This window comes from Cyprinodon variegatus, unplaced genomic scaffold (assembly GCF_000732505.1).
Source record: "Cyprinodon variegatus isolate N-32 unplaced genomic scaffold, C_variegatus-1.0 Scaffold276, whole genome shotgun sequence".
Lineage (NCBI taxonomy): Eukaryota > Metazoa > Chordata > Actinopteri > Cyprinodontiformes > Cyprinodontidae > Cyprinodon > Cyprinodon variegatus.
Window position 1 is genome coordinate 620,519 of NW_015150729.1, and position 20,007 is coordinate 640,525.

Genomic DNA, 20,007 nt, shown 5'->3' on the forward strand with positions numbered 1-20,007 from the left:
TATATATATATATATATATATATATATATATATATATATATATATTTGTATGCTGCAAATAAAAGAAAAAACATAGTAGTCATTTTATAATGATGCAACACATTATAAGATTTCTTTTAGTAACGAAATAAAAGTGTGCACGTAAAAACATGCTTAAATAAAACTTCGACATTTGACTTTCATGACATATAATCATCATGTGTTTTTTTTTTTGATATATTCGAAGTCAACTTATCTACGTTGACTTGTGATAGCTTGTGATATTGATGTGATAGCTTCCTTTCGGAATGACCTTTTCATCCAGCTGACCATCAGAGTGCAGCATGATGATGCAATCTGCTACACACACCAGAAAAGAACTACAAGCAGTCCAGAACTTTTCTTTGTATTTCATTAAAAACAATTTTAACAGTAAAACCTTATTAATTATCATTGTGCAAAAACATTTTAATCATTGATTTATTAGTGACGATATGATGACCTACAAACTCTTTATTTACTAGGCCTATTTGTTCAATGACCTCATAAGCAAAGGACGTCATGAGATTTCAAAATATAATAGAATAAAAACATTTTGGAATGTTAAACAGTAAAGTATAACTTCTGTAAAACTCATAAATTACAACAATCATGTAAAAGGAATATTTTGTTTTTAGAGCAATGTTTCTTATGGTAATTTTTTTTTTATTTGTCATTTGTTATTATTTAGATCATAAAAAGATACTGTCAAAAACAAGACAGAAATGCATTGAGTCCTTATTACCCAGCCTATGTTTACAAAATATGATATAATCTACCGCTTAGGTAAATGCATTGTTTTATTTATTTTTTTACTTCTTTATTGTAAACTCTACCAACATCCACCACACTTTAAATGTAGTTAGATAATTTTTAATGGAGTCAGCTATAAATCTAATCAGAGGCACCACCCCTTAGTATACTGTTAGACATCCATATGCTCCGACAATCCCAGATTATCCCATAATATGACATATCTTGGCACCAACATGCATGGCCCGAGTCAAAAATCTGTACGATATCGGCTGATATGAGTCGTTCTCTATCTATTGTTGTTGACTATTTTTCTCTGTTCCATTAATATCACTTAATCAAGCTTTTTCTAATAATCTTAACAACCAAATAACTGTTAGAAGTTTGTACGATTCATACTGATATTGTATCGGCAGAATATCGTATTAATAAATACTCAAAGCTACAAAACCAGTGTTCTGTCCGACCAGCATACCCATAGTTAACACGCATGGGCAAGACATCAGTCCTGGTCATGTTTATCCCAGTCTGGCCTTTTATTTTTGTACAAAAAATACACTTTAAACTACCTCGAGAGGCGTGTATACCTTTAGTAAAAAAAAAGTAAGATCAGAGCGCTATATGCTTCAGAAAACACCAAAAAGTAAGTCATTTTTTTTTTTTTTTTTTTTTACATGACTAAAGGGATATACCCCTGTTGAGGTAGTTAAAGTGTATTTTTCATACCAAACTTAAGGGATAAATGGGTATTGACTATGGGTGTGCTGGTCTGATGGGGTATGCTGATCTGACTTAAAAACGGGCTAAATCGTAAATTTAAAAACCTGTTGTGGGATTCACCCCCATTTGTACAGAGATAACCACTTTATTTTTATGTGACCATACAACCCACAGATCATTATAGTCACAGTTAGTGAGTCCATAATAACCATGAATGGACGGGTAAGATTTTCCTTTAGCTTAATACAAACAATGACTGAGGTTCCCAACAATGGAAAGTTAGAAAGCAACATTCAGTTAAATCCAATAAGGCTAAAGACAACAGACCATAAAAGGATCTAAGTAGTCGTGATCTCACAGGGAGATTTTAACAACCTCTAGGCTGTTATTTAATCAGCCTTTTAGCATTTAAAAATCAACCACAGAATAAAGGGTTTCCTGTCCAAACATGTTTTTAATATTAGTTTTGTGTAAATATCTTAACTTTTTCTACGAGTCTTACTTCCTTTCTTTTTAATATTTTTTCAGTAAAGCTTATTAAGTTACCTAGTGTACGAAAGGTTCTTGAAAAATTAAAACAAAAATTGTCAAAATCATTTCAAGCAGTTTTCATTTTTACTAGAGTTTTGTAAAAACAGAAAGTGTTTTCTTTTGTACCAATTTTCCCATTTTTATTCTAGCATTTATAACTCAAACAAAACAAAATGAAGGTGAAATACATTCTGTAAATATTTATTCCCTTTCTGAACTAGTCCACAAATGACATGTTTTTCCCACTGAAGTTTTTGCCAGCACAAAATGTACTAATCTGAGGCTTTTTAGTCTCATGCCTCTATTACAGTGGTATATTTGCCCTATAAAACTCATTTAAACTGTAAAGATTAGTCAACAAGCTTAAAAATTGTTATAAGAAAGCGAGCAGCTGGGAGACATTGAGTGAAAAACCCAGAGAGGGGCTGAAAGGTAACTCCAAACAAAAGAGTAAAATTAAGCAGGACTTTCATGGAAGTATCTTTATGGCACCAGGTTGATTAATAAAACATGAAAATAAAAAAGTGCTTCTAAAGAAACTCAAAGAGCCATTTTCCATCCCAAACTCCCATCTTCCCATCACCTTTTTTTGTCATCCTCTGGTCAGGTTTTTGTCTTATCATGAACATAGCATTGCTTGATGGGACAGAAAGAAAGTGTAAAAAAAAAAAAGGTAGAAAAATACAGAGAGAGAGTAAAGGTTCTAAAGATGAGGGACCTGTGTGCTGGTGTTGCAAAACAGAGACAGACAGCATTGGTTGGAAGAGTAAATCAATAGAGTAGAGCCGTCGGGGAGGTGGGTAGCCAGGGCAAGAAAAGAGGAGAGGAGAGAAGAACCAGCGCAGGGGCCTGGGCTCCGATCACAACGCTGGCTTCTGGCGTGCAGTGGGGAATAAAGCCGGCCTCCCCGGGTCAGCACCAGAGAAAAAGGTGAGATTAGAGGAAAAGTGGAGGAGGTATTTTCACAGGAGGGGAGGGAAAGGAGGGTACTGGAGGATGACAAGGAGGGAAAAAGTAAGCGTGTGTATGAATGTGTTTTTGTGCTTGCTGGATACCTGGCAAGCCAGGGACCAACCGGCCCATTAGCCTGTGGGCACCTACATATGGTTCACTGATCCCTTTGCTGAGGAGAACTCCTCACCTATCAGTCTTTCCATCTTTTTTAAAGATACCTTCACTTTTAACCCTTTCTCTGCTTTGGAAAGAAGCTCAGTCCTGACCTCGATTTATGATTCATTTTTGTTTGATGTCTATTCTTGGACTGTTATCTAAAATTGAAAAATGTAATAAAAAAAAAAAAAAAGAAACTAGACACAAAGGGAAAGGAGCCGGGCCTGCCGAGCGCGTGCACATGCGCGTCCATCAGTGGACAGACACACACACAGGAGACCATCTCCTTTAATGCTTTGCCTTTCATTGTAATGTGTCCATTGTTGGAGTTGAATTACTTCTCTATTAGCATAAGAATACAGCAGCACAGATAGAGACTTAACCAGATCATTATCTCTATATATTTATGTATACTTTTTGTCATTTCACTGCGCAGAACACATTGAAATGCTGATGAGTCCAGTTAGGCCCCTTTTCCAAACCCCTCCAACATGTGCCCTCCTGAACTTCCCGATATACTTCACCATTTCCTGGGAGGGGGGTTTGATTCTGCGCTGGAATGTTACAAAAGTATGTGAAACATCAAATTATTGAAACTGTTTCAAAATGTTAACTTAAAATACTTAAAGAAACACAATTTAAAAAAAATAAAATAACACAAAAAAAGGAGTATTTAAAACAAAAGATAAGGACAAATGTCGAGGAAATGCTTGCAAGTGCAACGAATCTGTTAGTGGTGTAAAGGTATAACAAGGTTTGAAAAAAGTTATGGTTTTGACTAAGCGGGAAAACTGTCCTGAAGATTTTTCATGCATTCTTTAAGTAGCATAATCAGGTAATATGAATTTACAAAAAATAACAAAATAGCATTTGATCTTATGGAATAAGGCAATATGCACCAAGAATCTGACCTGATACTGTTTTGATAGTTTGAAACTAAATAGAATTTCAGCACAGGGTGGGATGTGCAGACAATAAATAGATGCCATCTAGCAGAAGTAGCGCAGCACTGTCAGAATAATGGTGACGATAAGAATAATGGTGACCTGCGAAGCCTCACGGTAAAGCCACAGCTTTGTGTAGTTGAAGACGAACTTGATCTACAGCAACTCCAAGGTCTAATGAATCCTCAGAGCCTCCTAGCAGAACATCAAAGAAAAATAAAACTCTGGTCAAGGAAAGTAATATTTTAAAGAAACCAATTAAACGAATAGGCTAAAACCTTTTTATTGGAATGAACAAAAATTAAACAATTAAAAATGCTACAAGTCAGCAACTGCATTATTGGTGAAACCTGAATCTGATCTTGAAACTGGATTCTAATTAAGCTGTGCCAGAAAACTGCTCTTCTGCTCTGTCTTTTTCAATGAATCAATGTAAAAGTTGTTTGTACTTAGACTGAAAGGTTAACATAGAATTTTATTACTAGTTTCAGAATAAGTAAAGATGTGTGTTCTAGCATTGATCAAGTTTGCAAACTTTTCTCCAAAATCTTTGCAACTCTACTGGGAGTCCCCACACTCGCTCGTTTCCAGAGCTTCAGCTTGTTTACCAGTTACACGCATATGCAATGTTGTACTTTTAGCCTGGTGGTGTTATTGTAAATATACACAGAAAAAAAATTACTCACAAATTCAGCAAAAAACTAAGCATAAAAAATACAACAATAACAACCATTACAGAATAAAAAAAACCAAAACATTTCCATAAGTACAGAGGGAGCTACTGCTGTAAAATTTGAGAAGTCACATTAAGGGGCAGGGGGGACAATAACCAATGCGCCTTTAACTACTTTTTTAATGGGGCAAAAGTTCTTATTTGTTTTTAGCAGATTATTTTAATTTTATATATGGTCAGTTAACATTATCAAGGTATACCGTTCTTTTTTTTTTGTTTTAAATTATGGTTTCAAAGTGCATAATATTTCCATTATATTAGAGGTATACTTAAAATACCTTTTGAAAAGCTACCACAGAATTGGTCAGAGTTACTAGAGTTTCATCAATTAACAGCAATGCTCCCCCCACATTCTGCTGTGTTTTGCAAGTAAGAGGTCCTAATAAGCACAGTGGCCCCCATCATTCATAAATGGAAGGAGTCTGGAACCACCAGGACTCTTCCTTGAGCTGGACAAATGTCTAAACTGAGTAATTGGGAGGACTAGGTTTAAGATTCTATCCATGAAAAGGAAACCTTCCCGAAGGCCAACATCTGAGCAGCAATTCACCAATCAGAATTGTATGGTCGAATGACACCACTCCTTAATAAAAAAGGAACATGGCAGCCTGTCTAAGTTTTGTCAAAGGGCACCAACAAACTTCCCTGCCCTGATGAAACAAATATTGAACTCTTTGGTGTGAATTCCAGGCTTAATTTTTGAAGGAAACCAGGGAGAGCTCATAACCAGGCATGGTGGTGTTAGCATCATAATGTGGAGAAGCTCTTCAGCAGCAGAAACTAACAAACTAATCATGGTCTAGGGTAAAATGAAAGCAGCTTTTTGCAAAGGCATACTGCATAAAAATAAAAACTCCAGATTAGGGCTGCAACTAACGATTATTTTGCAAATCGATTATTCTGACGATTATTTTTTTCGGTTAATCAATTAATAATCGGATAGCCAATGGTTCTTTAAAGAAGATTTTTTTTTTTTTACAGATTTAAAACAGGTGAAACAAAAAAGCTTCTACTTGAGGAGATCAGGAAATAGTATAATGAAAGACGAAAAAGTTTTTTTATCTTAGTTTTTTTATGAATTTGATATAATTGCTGCTCTAAGTGGGTTGTTCTGCCAGCTAAAGGCATATTTTACAGTCTTATACTCCAGTTAACAATTTATAAATTACTAGATTAGTTGACGATTATTTAAATAACCGATTAATCCCATAAATTGTTTCAGCCCTACTACAGATTGGTCTTGATCTCAGACTAGGGTGGTGGTTAATTTTTCTGGAAAATGACCCAGACCATTCAGTATTTTTTTATTTGAAAAATTATTCTTTGAGTTATCACGTTGAGTTATGGCTTTACCAAACATTAAATTAAAAATGTCCAAGACTGACCAGGCAGGACCTTAGAATACCAAAGCGATGGTTGGGGACCCATTACCAAATATTTTGTCCCAGGCCTAGCCAAAGCTCTCAGCTGGCCTCTTTAAGAGCATCTGCCATCAAGTACCCAGGATGCAATTTGACGTAGTGATCAAATAAACACTAGCTAAATATATTAGGTGAGAAGTTTTAATATTTCTTCTTTAGTATCGCACTATCAATAAATACAAGTTACAGGCAAAATTATTATAGCTGTAATAATGAATGTATTTTCGCCTGAATAACATCTAGGAGTCAAAATTATATTCTAAATAAAGGCTATAAGTTCCTGTTATGCAATTTTCTTGATGTTTTTATGTGCAAAATAATGGTAGTTTTGTTAAAAATTGTCAAAATAATAACTAAGTTAGTAAGTCAGTATCACATACAACTCGTGCCTAACCTAATCAATTTATTTAATACATATTATGCTTTCTTTTTAGCTTTACGTGCATATGGCAATATACATAGATGAAAATGTAAAAAAAAAATGTGAACAAACAACAGAGAACAAAAGTAAACAATTTAGTCTCACTGCAGGACTAAGCTGATGCTCTAATGCTGGCCAACCCCTGGGATAATTAAAAAAAGCACTTAATTCATCTTCCACAATGTAATTCTGATCAAGGCCACAGCTAGATTCCGCTGCATGCTTCAAAAACACCAGAGAGAAGAAAAAATTGTTAGTTGCTGAGAGCAAAAGTATATCCCCCTTTCTTTCTGGCATGCTCCCTCATTAGAAACACTTAGGATGAGAGGAAGAACTTAAGTTTAATTGTGTGTGTGTGTCAGGGTTCTGTGCAGGGATTAAAATGTGTAAACATGGAAGTCTAACTATTAGGAAACACCAGTAAACACAGGATATAAAAAGAGTCCCTTATCTATTCGCTGTCTCTCCTTCTCTGAGGCTTACTTATTAAAAATCAAATGCCACTGCCTAAAATACAGACGGAAAACACAGAGCCAGTGATTCATAATATATTTCATAAATACTTCATGATTCCCCCTCACCATACTTAAGCCAGCCTGGCAAAAAAGAAAACATTGTCACCTATTCTGGTACCTGCTTGTCAGCATATCACTGGGGAGTGGGTGTCACATGTCACTTCTGGTTTACACTAGTGCATGGGATGGGCTCGCTGCATTAAAATGGGGAGTAGGACAGAGATAAGAACAGAAGGAAAAGAGTGAAGGGGAGGTGGAAAAGAGGGAGGGAGGAGGGGGGTGTTATCATATCATCGCCCATGTCTTTATATCCCCCCCTTATTATCTTTAGCCCCCCGCTCTCACCAGTCAGTCAATCACACAAGCCCTGAGGACAGTGAGGGGACCTGGGAGGGCCTTCACTTCTCGGCTAAGACTGAGCCAGACAAGCGTCTGAAAGCTATACTGATCGCTGTCACTGTGTGTAGAAGTGCGGTGACTTTGGAGGGGCCAGGAGAGATAAGCGGGGGAAAGGAAACGATGGGCTGGTCGGATAACGGCCGAATTTGCACACTGACAAACAAATCCGGTGCTTCGGGCAAAATGCAGATATCCCCCCTCCTGACAGAGAAAAGTTACCATGAAAGAGATGAACAGGAGGTAGGAGAGGGAGGATCTTACAAATGTGAGACTATGTGAGATCTGTGACTTGACCCCCACAAAAAAATAACTAATGGCTTAAAAAGAACAATAAAAAATGTTTCTAGATCTCTGATGTGCTAATACATTACCTATTGAATAAAGGCTTTGCACATTGTTAAAACTTCAAAGCTGCATTATCTGTAACTTTTATTTTAGGTCTAATAGGATAAAATGTTAATACATGTAATTTTTTTATGACAGTAATAAATAACATTATATAAATTATCTGCATTCTTGATTGAAAGTGCATTAAAATCATAGAAGCAAACATGCTCATCTATTTCTCAGAGATTATTGCACTAAATGTAACTGCTAGGACTTTTACACTCATGTTAAAAAGAAGCATTTTAGTAGAGAAAGTTCTTGATTAGAATTTAATTCACATCTTACTAAATTGAAAATTAGGTCACTTCTATAATAATATTATCTGGTCTTCTTTGAAAGTAAACAGACAAATATTTAGCAGCACAAAAGCTTCTTCAGCTCTGCTTTAATCAAACCGTGCTTTTCTACATTTATGCATCATTTTCTTTTTCAGGTCTCTTCCTGAAGACAGCAAAGAATGCTGACATTTTAAAAATGTATCTAAAATTATTTCTTTTTTTTTATTTCTGTTAACTACTATTTCATTATTTGGATTTATTTCTAATCTATTTCCCCGTTTTTATTCTTTAAGTCATTTATTTTTGCATCTATTTTTAACAGATATTAAACAGTTATTTCTAATAACTCTATAACTACTTATTTTGTTCTATTGTCATAACCATAGGACTTCTGAATCAGTTGTATGGATTTTAGCTAAATTCTTTTTATCTTTAAAAATCTTTTTGGTGTTTTTTCTTTCCTGTATCAAGTATAGTTTTGACACTCTTCCTGGATTGTAGATTTTATGACATATTTAAATGTATCAGTTTCTACCTCAAAACAACTCAGTTCAACTCAGCTTTAACCACCATCATTGATAAAAACACTCTCAGGCATTTGTTGTAGTTTTGATTTTTAATCTTACTTATAAATGTTAAACCCATTATTACTAGCTTTTATGTGCTGCTTTAATGTTTTTGCTTACTCTTGTTCATTTGTATACATTCAAAAAGTTATTTCTTGAATGCATTTAAATTGGGAACCATTTGTTAGTCAATAAATTGACAAAAGGAGGGAGTTTGTTTTGAGATGAGCAAAAATCATATTAAGGCAAGGTACACATAATTTTGTAATTCCATTATCTCCTGTTAAATTTAAAGTTACTAACTCTACAAAAGTACCTGCACAATTTTTTGTCTTTTATGAACTACAATTATTAATAGATGAGGAAGGAATAAAAAAAAAAAAAAAAGCTAGGCTGGGCTAACAAGCAATGTTTTTTAATGATAAAATGAATGATAAAAGAAAAAAAAAGATTAAATATATATACATACATACACACATATATCTTTGGGGATGTTCTTGCAGTTCTTATTTACCCTAGAAATTTCCAATAGCATATAGGAAACTTGCTCGATCAGCGACAACATGGGGAAAAAAAGGCAACCCCCCCAAATTTAACCAGCCAACTCTTGTTAACTTTGAGTGACAACAACTAAATCCATACATGAAGCTCATTCTGGGGTCCACAACCAGGACATGGAAAAGCCTCCAAGTCTCTAAATTCATAAAGAGCTCGAGGAAGACGCACTGGTGACAGTAACTTCCAAAGGAAAGCTGTAATTCACAAGAAAAAAGGAAGATATACTTGCTTACATCTTAAATCTGCACTCAATCCAGGCGAAATGTAGGGACAAAATCCCAAATAATTTAAGGGCGTCCTTTTTATAACTTGTTATGAGTGATTAGACTTTTTTTGTTGTTAATGGGCTATTAAGAAAAAAAAAAAAACATTAAAAGAGTCAATCTGTCTTCACTTCTGTCTCTGGTAAAAACTAGTAAGCCAACCTAAGGAGATTTAAAAGTGTCGGAACAACCGACTCATGTTGGTCTGTCATGTTGTCTCTTGCAAGAGTCGTCATAATGAGGACAAGGGGCATTAAAAACATAAACCCTTCAAGATGGATTACAACAATGCTAATACATAATCTCTCCAAGCATGGATAAAAAAGTGGCCCTAAAAACAAATAAAAAAAAATCTATTAAAAATTAAACTAATCAGGAAATATATGTAAAAGACAACTTGAAACAAAGCAAAATGTTTTGATGAATGACTTTGCAAACTAACTTCCCTATCCAAGCTGTTCATCATGTCAAAAACTGAAAGCTTACTGGAACTTATGGTTGCTCCAACCTTGAATTACTCTTCATTAGTGATAAAACCCTAAATGTTAAGATGCTTCTTTTTTGTTTAAGCTTACACCTAAATCCAATTTTATATAGAATACAGTTTAATTAGATTTAAAAACATACAGAAAACCATCACACAGATAAATATAGTGCTAAAAATGAACAGTCTGCCGACAGCGCTCAGCTTTGTTGCGGTAAACACTCTAAATGAATTTTGGAAACCGATAAGAGACGTTTATAAAAAAACTACAAAAGCATTTTTATCCAACATAATGGGAGACCAAGGTTCACCTTGAAATGTCAGGGGTCATTTCTTTATAAAAAAAAAAAAGTGGTCTGGGTTTATATTAATCCTTACATCTAATCTGATCATTCATTTACCTTCTGTTTCTGCATTTTATCTTTAAAACGTAAACATGTTTTCCCCTTGTAAAGCTTTAAATAAGTGATATAAAAGTTTAGTAACATCCTAACTCGACCTGCATATCTTTATAAGGCTACTTATGAAACCGATACATAGGGGACAGGATTTAGAGAATGTTTTCCTTCTATTCACCTCAGTGTACCTGGAAAATAAACTGTTCAATATTTCAAGGTTGGCCGACTCTTTGGAAATGCATTAATTATCTCCCCAGGCAGACAAGAGGAAGCATTCCATCTGAAGCGTTTTTATTAAAGGTTGAGGCAGTCCAAACGTTCCCCTTGACCATGACTGAAGCTCCGAACAATACCCAGCAGACAACTGGAAAGCAGGAAGGGACAGTTGTATCCCCGTGACAGTGGGGCACGTGATTTCATTTTAAGATCTATAATGGAATAAATGAAGCCAGAAATGAGTCGGAAACGTTAAAGAATACTTCCATCTTCATTTCGAACCTTTTCAGACTCAATACATTTCTTCAAGTACTGTATTTCATATGAAATACAAAAAAAAACAAAAAAAAACAGTGACCGTATCACATTTTCAGATCGTGGAATAACAGGCATATTTACCAAGCTGACAAAAAGACTTGGTGATGATGGAGTGTGTGTTTCAAAAGAAACCATTGAAGGGTAGGGATGAATGGTATCATTTCAGGTCCTTGGTGGAAGAATATTCAGCATCTTATAACAAATCAACATCAACATTACTATCCAAGTAAATTAGCCCTGCAAAAAAAAAAAAAAAAGCATCGCACAATGGCTCTCATGCCGTCAATAAAACTACCTTGACCACTAAAGACACTAAAAGATAGAAACTATGAGGAAGTCAACAATACAACTGATCAGAGCTTTATAATTAAAGGCTCCTAATTAACCTTATTTAGAGTCAAGGATTCTTCAGCAAAAAGGCTTTCACATCGAGAGTCTTTTGCTATTGAATAAAAAACATATAAAAGATAAGCATCTTAAAACACGAAATGTGAATTTCTAAAGTGAAACCTAAAATAACAAATTCTTACAATACCTTTAAACAATGATATCAAACTTCACATACTTTAGTTTTTGTTCTCCTAAACTAATTTTATTTTATAAATAGCGGACCAAGAAAAGAAAAGAAAATGAAGAAAGCAAATGAAATCCTTATTTGAACGAGACATAAGAAAAGGGTTTAAGACAGTAATAAGTGGGATGAATTTGGCATTTTGACTCCACTCCAACACCTCAAAGCATTTGGTAATATTGCCCATGTCGGTCCTTAAACAAAAGACATCCTTAGAGCAATAGCACCATCTACAGCAGAAGAGGCGGAACAGCCAGGATAGCCTGTAGAAGTAAAGGTGCATGGTGGTGAGCTAGCCAGAGCCTTAATAAGGCAACACAGATGCAGTATATACCTGGGAAGTGGAGAGATGATTTGCTTTACTCAAATTGCACTAAACAATTTACAGTATAAACAATATCTTTGTGTTATTTAATCTCAATACAAGAATCAAACTGCAATATGAAGGCCTCAGATATTCACTCAAGTAATTTAGTGAACAAAGGATCTCATGAGAAAGGTTGGGCCTCATTCGAAGTATTTCTGCTGCCTTGTTTCAATTCTGCTTCCTAATGATTTTGCATTACAACTTTTTGAAAGGAAGGATCATAAAATGTACATGTTTTAAATCAGCTGGCTGGCCGGGGTTATGTCTGGATGAGTTAAGCTGAACTTATATATTCATTTTAATTCCTTGCACATTTATCTTTGTGCAAATGTTACTATAAATCATTACATCTTTTTCAACCATTTTATAAATATCCTTTATTCTCTAAATCTAAAAAATGTGTCTTCATAAGACTATACTTTCACATGAAGTTATACTCTTTAAAAAAAAAACACACACACAAATGTCCAGTGTTTGATGCTGCAGGTACTTACACAATATAATAAAATTTGACTTTTTATTGACCTGATTCTAACTGTGATGCTCGGCTGTGTGTCAAAGGTGGAGGAAACAGCTGAGGGTTGTGCTAAGAAAGGTTTCCTTAAGAATTTACATCCTCAGTGTTGTTAACTGCACCTCAATTCCACTAAACTAGACAAGGAAATGCTATTTTAGGACAGAGCAACAATGTGATTTTCTATTCCTTCATGTATTTATTGTTTTTTTTTTAATAAGAAACAGACCCCCAAATGAAACAAAGATAATTGTTTATAATTTTAGTAGATCTGGATTTAAGTGATTTTTATTCTACCAGGAACGCAAAAGGAAAAAAAGGTTTTTCTTTTTTTTAAAGGCTCTAGTCTATTTGTGAAAGGCAGTGAACAGATTCCCTCTGGGAACCTACCTCAGCACTACACCGGTGCAGTGGGTCAAAGATAAGTCCGGCTGTGTAAAATCATCATGGCCATGCAGTGTTCATTGCATAATATAATCCAATCCAAAGTGTTTAATGTTGCTGACCGATTAATGTTAAACTACAGTTTGAATCCTGCCACACAAACAGATGGTTGTCAAATTCCTGTTGATTATTCTTCGCTGGTATTTGGCACACACTGTCCAACAAAATTAGGAATGGAACATTTTCCAAATTTGAAAGATTCCAGGAGAATTAAAATGTTAAAACTGTTTCCAATTAATTCCTGATTCTTTGTGTCTAACTCTACTCATGAAGGCCAAAGAATAAAGCCAAAAGTGCCAGAAAAAAGAGAACTATTAAAAGTTTATGTCACAGAGCACCATTCAACTATTTATTTTAACAGGAAATGACAATGGCACAAAGAATCTACTAAAAAAATGGCCGTCTGGGTTTGAACTTTTGGCTTCAGACTACTCTGCACACCCAGAACCAAACACGGAAAAAGCATCAACATTAATTTCTAATTTCTAACGCTCCAACGCTGGAACAAAATTCATAGAGGATGGTGAAAGCACAGAAATTCCAAGTTAAATCCTATTTTTATTAGACTTCGCTTAATATTATTTAACTTTGTTTAGTTCACTTTGTTTATTATTTCTTTTCTATCTAATATGTCAAATAAAACATCCTTATTCTGTATCTGCCCTTATAGGCCACTAGGATGCACTGTATGCATTTTCTTTTCTTTCCTTATTTCTGTTCATTTACAGCACTTTGGTTGGCCTTGTATCTGAAATGTGATAAACTCGCCTGTAACTGACAGGTCGACAATGAGACTGCTAATCAAAGAAGCAACCAAAAGACCCATTCTAACTCTAAAGGAGCTATAAATATTGTTTGCAATTTGCCAAAATCCTCATCCTTGAAACAACTTCAATATTTAAAAGCATGGTGAGGACTGCATGGTGCTGTGGGGATGGAATTCTTCAGCAGTAACAGGAAAGCTGATAAGAATTTATGGGAAAAATTTGTAGAGCTTAATGCTGGAAATCATGGAAGGAACTATCTTGGAGGTTGAACAGTTATTAAAGAAGCAAAGGTTCAACTTCAAGCAAGACAACAACCCAAAGCAACTAATCAACTTCATGTATTATTTATTTTTTACCATACACTGTATATATCTGGATGCACTGTATTTACTTCATGCATTCTCTATTGTGAGATGAATTAAGTTCTATTCTATTCTATTCTATTAGAATAACCCAGCGTAAGTCAAGAACTGCAGTAAGAGTTTTCTTATTAGCATTAGTAAAAATATATCTTCCTTCCACTTTCAAATTAAGCAATAATTTCTTTGGATCTATAATTTTTCATTTGAATATCACTTATTTGTACGAGTGTAAATAAAAAAAAAATAAAAAATTGCTCCTCTAGACTATGGAGCCTGTGTTTTATTCATGTAATAATAGATTATGAAATTATTAAATCAATGTTATAAGGGTGCTTCATGTCGAGATGATCTTATATCATAATACATTTGCCTCAGTAATTCAAAGAGCTCTGCTCAGAGGTTCCACCACAAATCCCATCCTTTGAAACTGAACATGGATATGGATCTAAACTCACAAAAAAGTGCTCTTTTCATGTTTTTTTTACAGACCCATCAAGTCTTTCTCAAGAATTTAGGGAACTATACTCAGAATTTAGCTGGAGGACTGATCTTTTCACAGCCACCCTAAACAGAAAAATACCAAACAGCCAAAGACAAAAAAACCTGCTTTTTGATAATTTTCTTAACTGCAAAAGAAAAAAAGAAAAAGAACTGTGACTTTTTTTATTCACTTTTGAGATGAATTAATTAAAAAAAAGGATATTAGATAAAAAGGACATTTCTTTATTTTCTAAAAGTTTTAAAATAACTATTGGAATCATCTCCCGTTATGTCTTAACGTTTTTATACCACTAATGCTACTACTCCTACTACTAGTAACATGCTAATAATTTAAATGATTAAGGACATTTCTTAGGATGCACTCCATTCTACAAATATCATCCTTTTACTGACAGATGTTGCATCAGTCAGGTTTAATTTATGAACGTGGAACCACTGGTGTTTCAGTCTTTTTGATGATTCATATTTTTGAAATTCTTATTTTTCATTTTATTTTCTTATATTACACTTTTAATGACATCGTTTTAGTCTTTGAGTACTCTTGACTTGATAAGAGCTGATAGGAGTTGAGGCATTCTGCTTCCACAAGCTTAAACCCTCTCAAGTAGGATTGTCCCAATCCTAGTTATATATATATATATATATATTTTTTTTTTTTTTTTTTTTTTTTTTTTTTTAGAAGGATGGCATCTTTTTCTGCTGCACCTTTCAGACCCCTGCTGCCTCCCCTATTATCAGAATAAAGCTCTGGACCACAGCAACAAAGCCCATATATCCACCTTAGGGAGGCCTGTTTGATAAGTTGTCTTCCTGGATGAAATGGACGGGTTAGCGAGGTCGACTCTTGCCCCGTCTGGAAAGGAGCGGGAATGAGGTCTCAAGCTGGCACACCGGTGGTAGGAACACTTCAAACTGTGGGTGAATGAGAGGATGAGAGAGAAGGCTAAGGAGGGAGACACCCGTGGGAGGCCAGTGGGGGGTGGGAAGTGCAGCGAGATTGAGTAGTGAGGGAGTGAAAAGGCCTTGATATCTGCGGAAAGCACAACAAAGGCAGAGCTTTTTACATTAAAAAGAAAGGAGATTGCCTTTTTTCTACCAGATACCTCTTGAGCAGAGTGGCATGTCCTTCCTTGGCCTGTAGGAAGTAAGAGGCCAAGGCTGGCTATAGCATTTGGCCCTTCTGATGCACATCTGAGGGAAAGGAGGTTCTTGCCTTCTGAACACTTCCATGAATGAAACTAGTTCCAATAAGACATAAGTATATAAGTTGGGCGTTTCTTGCTTACATCTGTGCTGCTAAGGCCGTGGCACTTAAGGTAAAAAGGGGCCGTTTACCCTAAAACACGAAGAAATATGTTGTCTCTTATTTCTGCTGTGCATTTTATTATTGCAGGCCATGGTATGACAAACGGTGTGGAATGAGTAGCAAAGATAACTGAGAATTAAGTATTATTTATGTATGTAAGGTATCACAAGCTGGCATCATTTCCTGCATATGCTCCAAAGGGAAAAATAACTAAATATTGTGAGTAATAAAAATTTAGCACTAATATTCGCACACAGCAGGTGATAATTTCTGGATGATTAGTCAAGGTAAGTGAGGGGGAAAAAGGGCAAAGATTAATCATCTTAATCATCAATTAAGAGTCCAGGGTGAGGAAAGCATCCTCTCTTGTTTCAGACACCCCCCTCTTTGATCTCAGTTCTTTTTTTTCATAATGGTGTGCTCATAAACCACTCATACAACATATCTTCATCTAAACAGGGTTTCATTATGCTTTATGTCTTTAGTTTGGATTTTTAACAGTTAAACGACTTTATGCAGTTGGAAATAAAAGCATCCTCCAGGTTCACTGTTTGTAAAGCTGTAAAAAAGATTATTGCAGATGAATAATTACACATAAATTTTAGCAAGATTTTTACTTTTTTTTTATCAGTATATTTTTCCATTTGGAAAAAAAAATCTTACATTTTTTAATAGTTTCAAAATTTTGAATTAAAAATTTTGAAAGATGATGCGGATAATAATCATCACCATGACCATCATCATCATTATTATGACAGAACAAAGCTACATTATGTACATTATTGAAAGTATTAATATCCAGGTTTACTAGCCAAAAAAACAAAGCTGATTTATTTTTACATTTTTAGAAGATTATGTGGCACAAATACCGTTTTCTCAGTGAGAAGACAGGAAAGGTAGAATAAAGGAATTGGGATAACAATAGTAAGGGTTGCCTCCAAAAGGGCAAACACAGCATCGATGGTTGGTCAAATGTGCGTCCGCCAGGCGAAGTGCTGTACGATTTGGCACAAAAAAGACACTAGATTAGCAAGAGCAAGATGAGTATTACGAAAAGGACTGTCCATCAAGGCCCGGACAATGATGTGTCAGTAACTCCCTCCCGACTGAAACAATAGCAAACTTCCAAAAATTATTACATTACTGCATTTAACTCATCCCCTTGGGGAGCAGTGGGCTGCCATCGTGGGGTGCCCGTGGAGCAGTGTGGGGTTTAGGGTCTTGATCACCATCGGGGTGAGAACCACTGGCCATGAGAGTACGTGTGCTGGGCTGCACAGCATCCAGATTAAAACCACCACCAATGGTGATTTTTAAGTGGATGACCAGTTCAAGAGAAGAGATCCTGAACGTCATCTCTGTTAAAGTCAACAAGAAAGGGTGGATGATAGAATATGTAATGAAGGAGTGGCTGCAAGATTGCTATGGGAAGCGACCTGGAGGATTCTTTCACCAAAAAAAGCATTGCTCGTTTTGGACGGCATGAGGGCCCATATCACAGATTCTCTGAAACCAGTCATTGAGAGCACAAACTTTATTCCAGCGGTCATTCCTGGAGGCACAACGAAGCAACTGAAGTCACTCAACATCCGTGTGATGTCGAGTGAATTCAAAGTAGCACTACGCATTCAGTGGGAGGCGTGGATGACAAGCGGCGAAAAAGCATTCACCAAAACTGGGCGCATGCGATTTCAAGTTTGCCCAAGTCTGCTATTGGGTTCTGACAGAGTGGAGAAGTGTCCAAACATCCACGATCACCAATGGATTTGGAAGGGCTGGAGTGCTGCATGATGAAGAGGAGGACACCGCCACGGCCCTTCAGAGGGTTTTCGATTCTGACACCGACAACAAGGTGTAGTTTGGTTTTGAAAGAGACAGCGAAGGAGAGAAGTGGAGAGTGGATAATGAGGCCGATCTGAGCTTAGCTTTTAGTGGACAGGGGAAGACAATGGTGATGCGATGAATGACCAACTGTGCCTCTTGTTAAAGCCTAAGCTTCACCTTAGCCCAAAAGGTAGGCCGAATCTATTTTTTCTGGTGTGCTCTATTTTATTTTTATACAGTACATTTGCTACTTGTTTAAATAGCACAATACATCTTTCATACCTGTAATGATCGGTGGTTGTACCTATACGTAAAAAGTTATGCAAATATGTAGCGGTAGCTTGCTTTTCAATCTTTTAATAAATGGGATATGTTCCCAAACAGCCATCTTTTTCCTGAAAATCCCTTACTCATGAAAATCTCTTACACATGGTAATTAAACATGGAAACACCTGCGGCCTTTAGTCAGATGCGGATAATGTATGAACGAAACAGGATATTTCCCTAATTTTAGCTTCTCTATCTAATATTCAGGTGCACCTTGTAGTACAGAAAATATGGTAACCAACCTTAATATGGGCAATGACAAAGGTGAACTTGGTGAATAAGCAGTGAACTTTGTTTTTTGGTTGCTGAAAACTCTAGGATAGGTCAAAACCACTAAGCTCTCTCAACACTGGAAAAGGTACTAGAGCCAGTAGTGGCAATAGGGTTAATATTTCAGACCTCTGTATAGAGAGTGACTTTATTTATTTTGAAATGACTATTAAACCCTTTCTTCATCCAGATTATGACAGAACTGAAGGCGTATAGATCACTTTCTAGTTAAAACAATATTAACAATATCCAGATACTAAGTTTGAATTATACAGACAACCAAGAAGAAGAACAGCTTAGGAGTAGCTCTGACAAATGACTTGTCTAAATGGGTGGATGCTATAGAATGTATTACCCATTTAGAGAAGCTTACGGATCAGAGTTCACGCCAAATACGAAAGATGACTGTAGTATACTAAAAAAGATCACCACCCAATAACTATTTCAACCAGAAGGGGGCATGTTCTCGTGTTTTAAAGAAGTTATTGAAAATCTGATTTTGGACTTTTTTGCATTTATTTCTAAACTTAGAGTTAAATCCACAAAATAACAGTATTTCTAGGGTATGCGAAGGTTATTAAAGGAAAACATGAAAGCACTTAAAAGCACAAAGAATAGATGTGAAAAGGAGGGAAATGTGATCATCTCAGTGGGGAGTTGGTCCAAAATATGCAGACTGAAATGGTCAAGAAATATGGAAAGAGTTCGGCTGGATTAACATAATTCAAAAACGACATCAAGGTAGCGGGGAATGCTGGAGACGGTGTGGAACAAGCAAAGCCAAAAACTTCCACAATAATACTGCTATAATAATTACTAAATAGAAATGAAATGAAAGAAATGAAAACATTAATAATATATTTAGAGCTAAACAAAACAATGTAACTCTGTGGTGTACCGACGTCTGACTGTAATGTTGGAGATGAAAGATTATTGAACATGTTTCTTGTTGAAAGTAAGAAAGCCATCACTAAAAAAAAGTGGTGGAAAGTGGAATCCTCTACTGTCAGAATCCTAATCCATGAAATATATAGATATTGTAAAGTTGTTTATCTTTCTCTCTCAGGATGCAAAAGGTCTTATTTTAAAAGTTCTGGACTAACTGGACAGAATTCATAAAACCCTCTCGATCAGATTTCCTCTAAGAATGCAGTTAAAGTCTCAAATCCTGTTTTGTGATTTTAAGCATACTGCCTCTGACTGTTGCATGTCGAGGCATGTTGGATTTTATATACTGAAGATACAAAAAAATTATAACAATAATAATCAAAAAGTGAAAAGCAAGAAAATAAAAAGGTAGGATCCTGTATTGGCCACCAAGAAAAGAGTTGACATTATCAAAGCTATAAATCACATTATTTTCAAAAAGAACATTTTAAAATAGTTTTGTTTTTCTTATTCTGTCTGCTATGATTTCATATAACTAGATGCTCAACTGTCTATTGATTGCCTTATAGTAAATAACTGTGCCATAGAAAAAAATTATCTTATATGGATTAATGGAATCAACACATTTCAAAACATGTTACAACTTTTCTAGGTAAGTCTGCTTGTACCATTTTTCCAAAATTTGAAAACCAAAGTTTAATATCCAGTTTATTCCATTTTGTTTCCAACAAACCTAAATTTTTATGCAAGAGATCTGTTGTGTCAAGAGAAATCACTCAATGAAAGTAATAGGGCATTATGTGCACATTACAAAAATCCACCACAGCTTACAA

At 35.4% G+C, this 20,007-nt stretch overlaps 1 protein-coding gene across 4 annotated transcripts in view; it reads right to left on the reverse strand.

Annotated features, from left to right (window-relative positions):
* The window catches only part of vti1a (vesicle transport through interaction with t-SNAREs 1A), a 158,610-nt gene that overhangs the window by 128,929 nt on the left and 9,674 nt on the right, over positions 1-20,007 (reverse strand). The gene's annotated exons all lie outside the window — the stretch shown is intronic.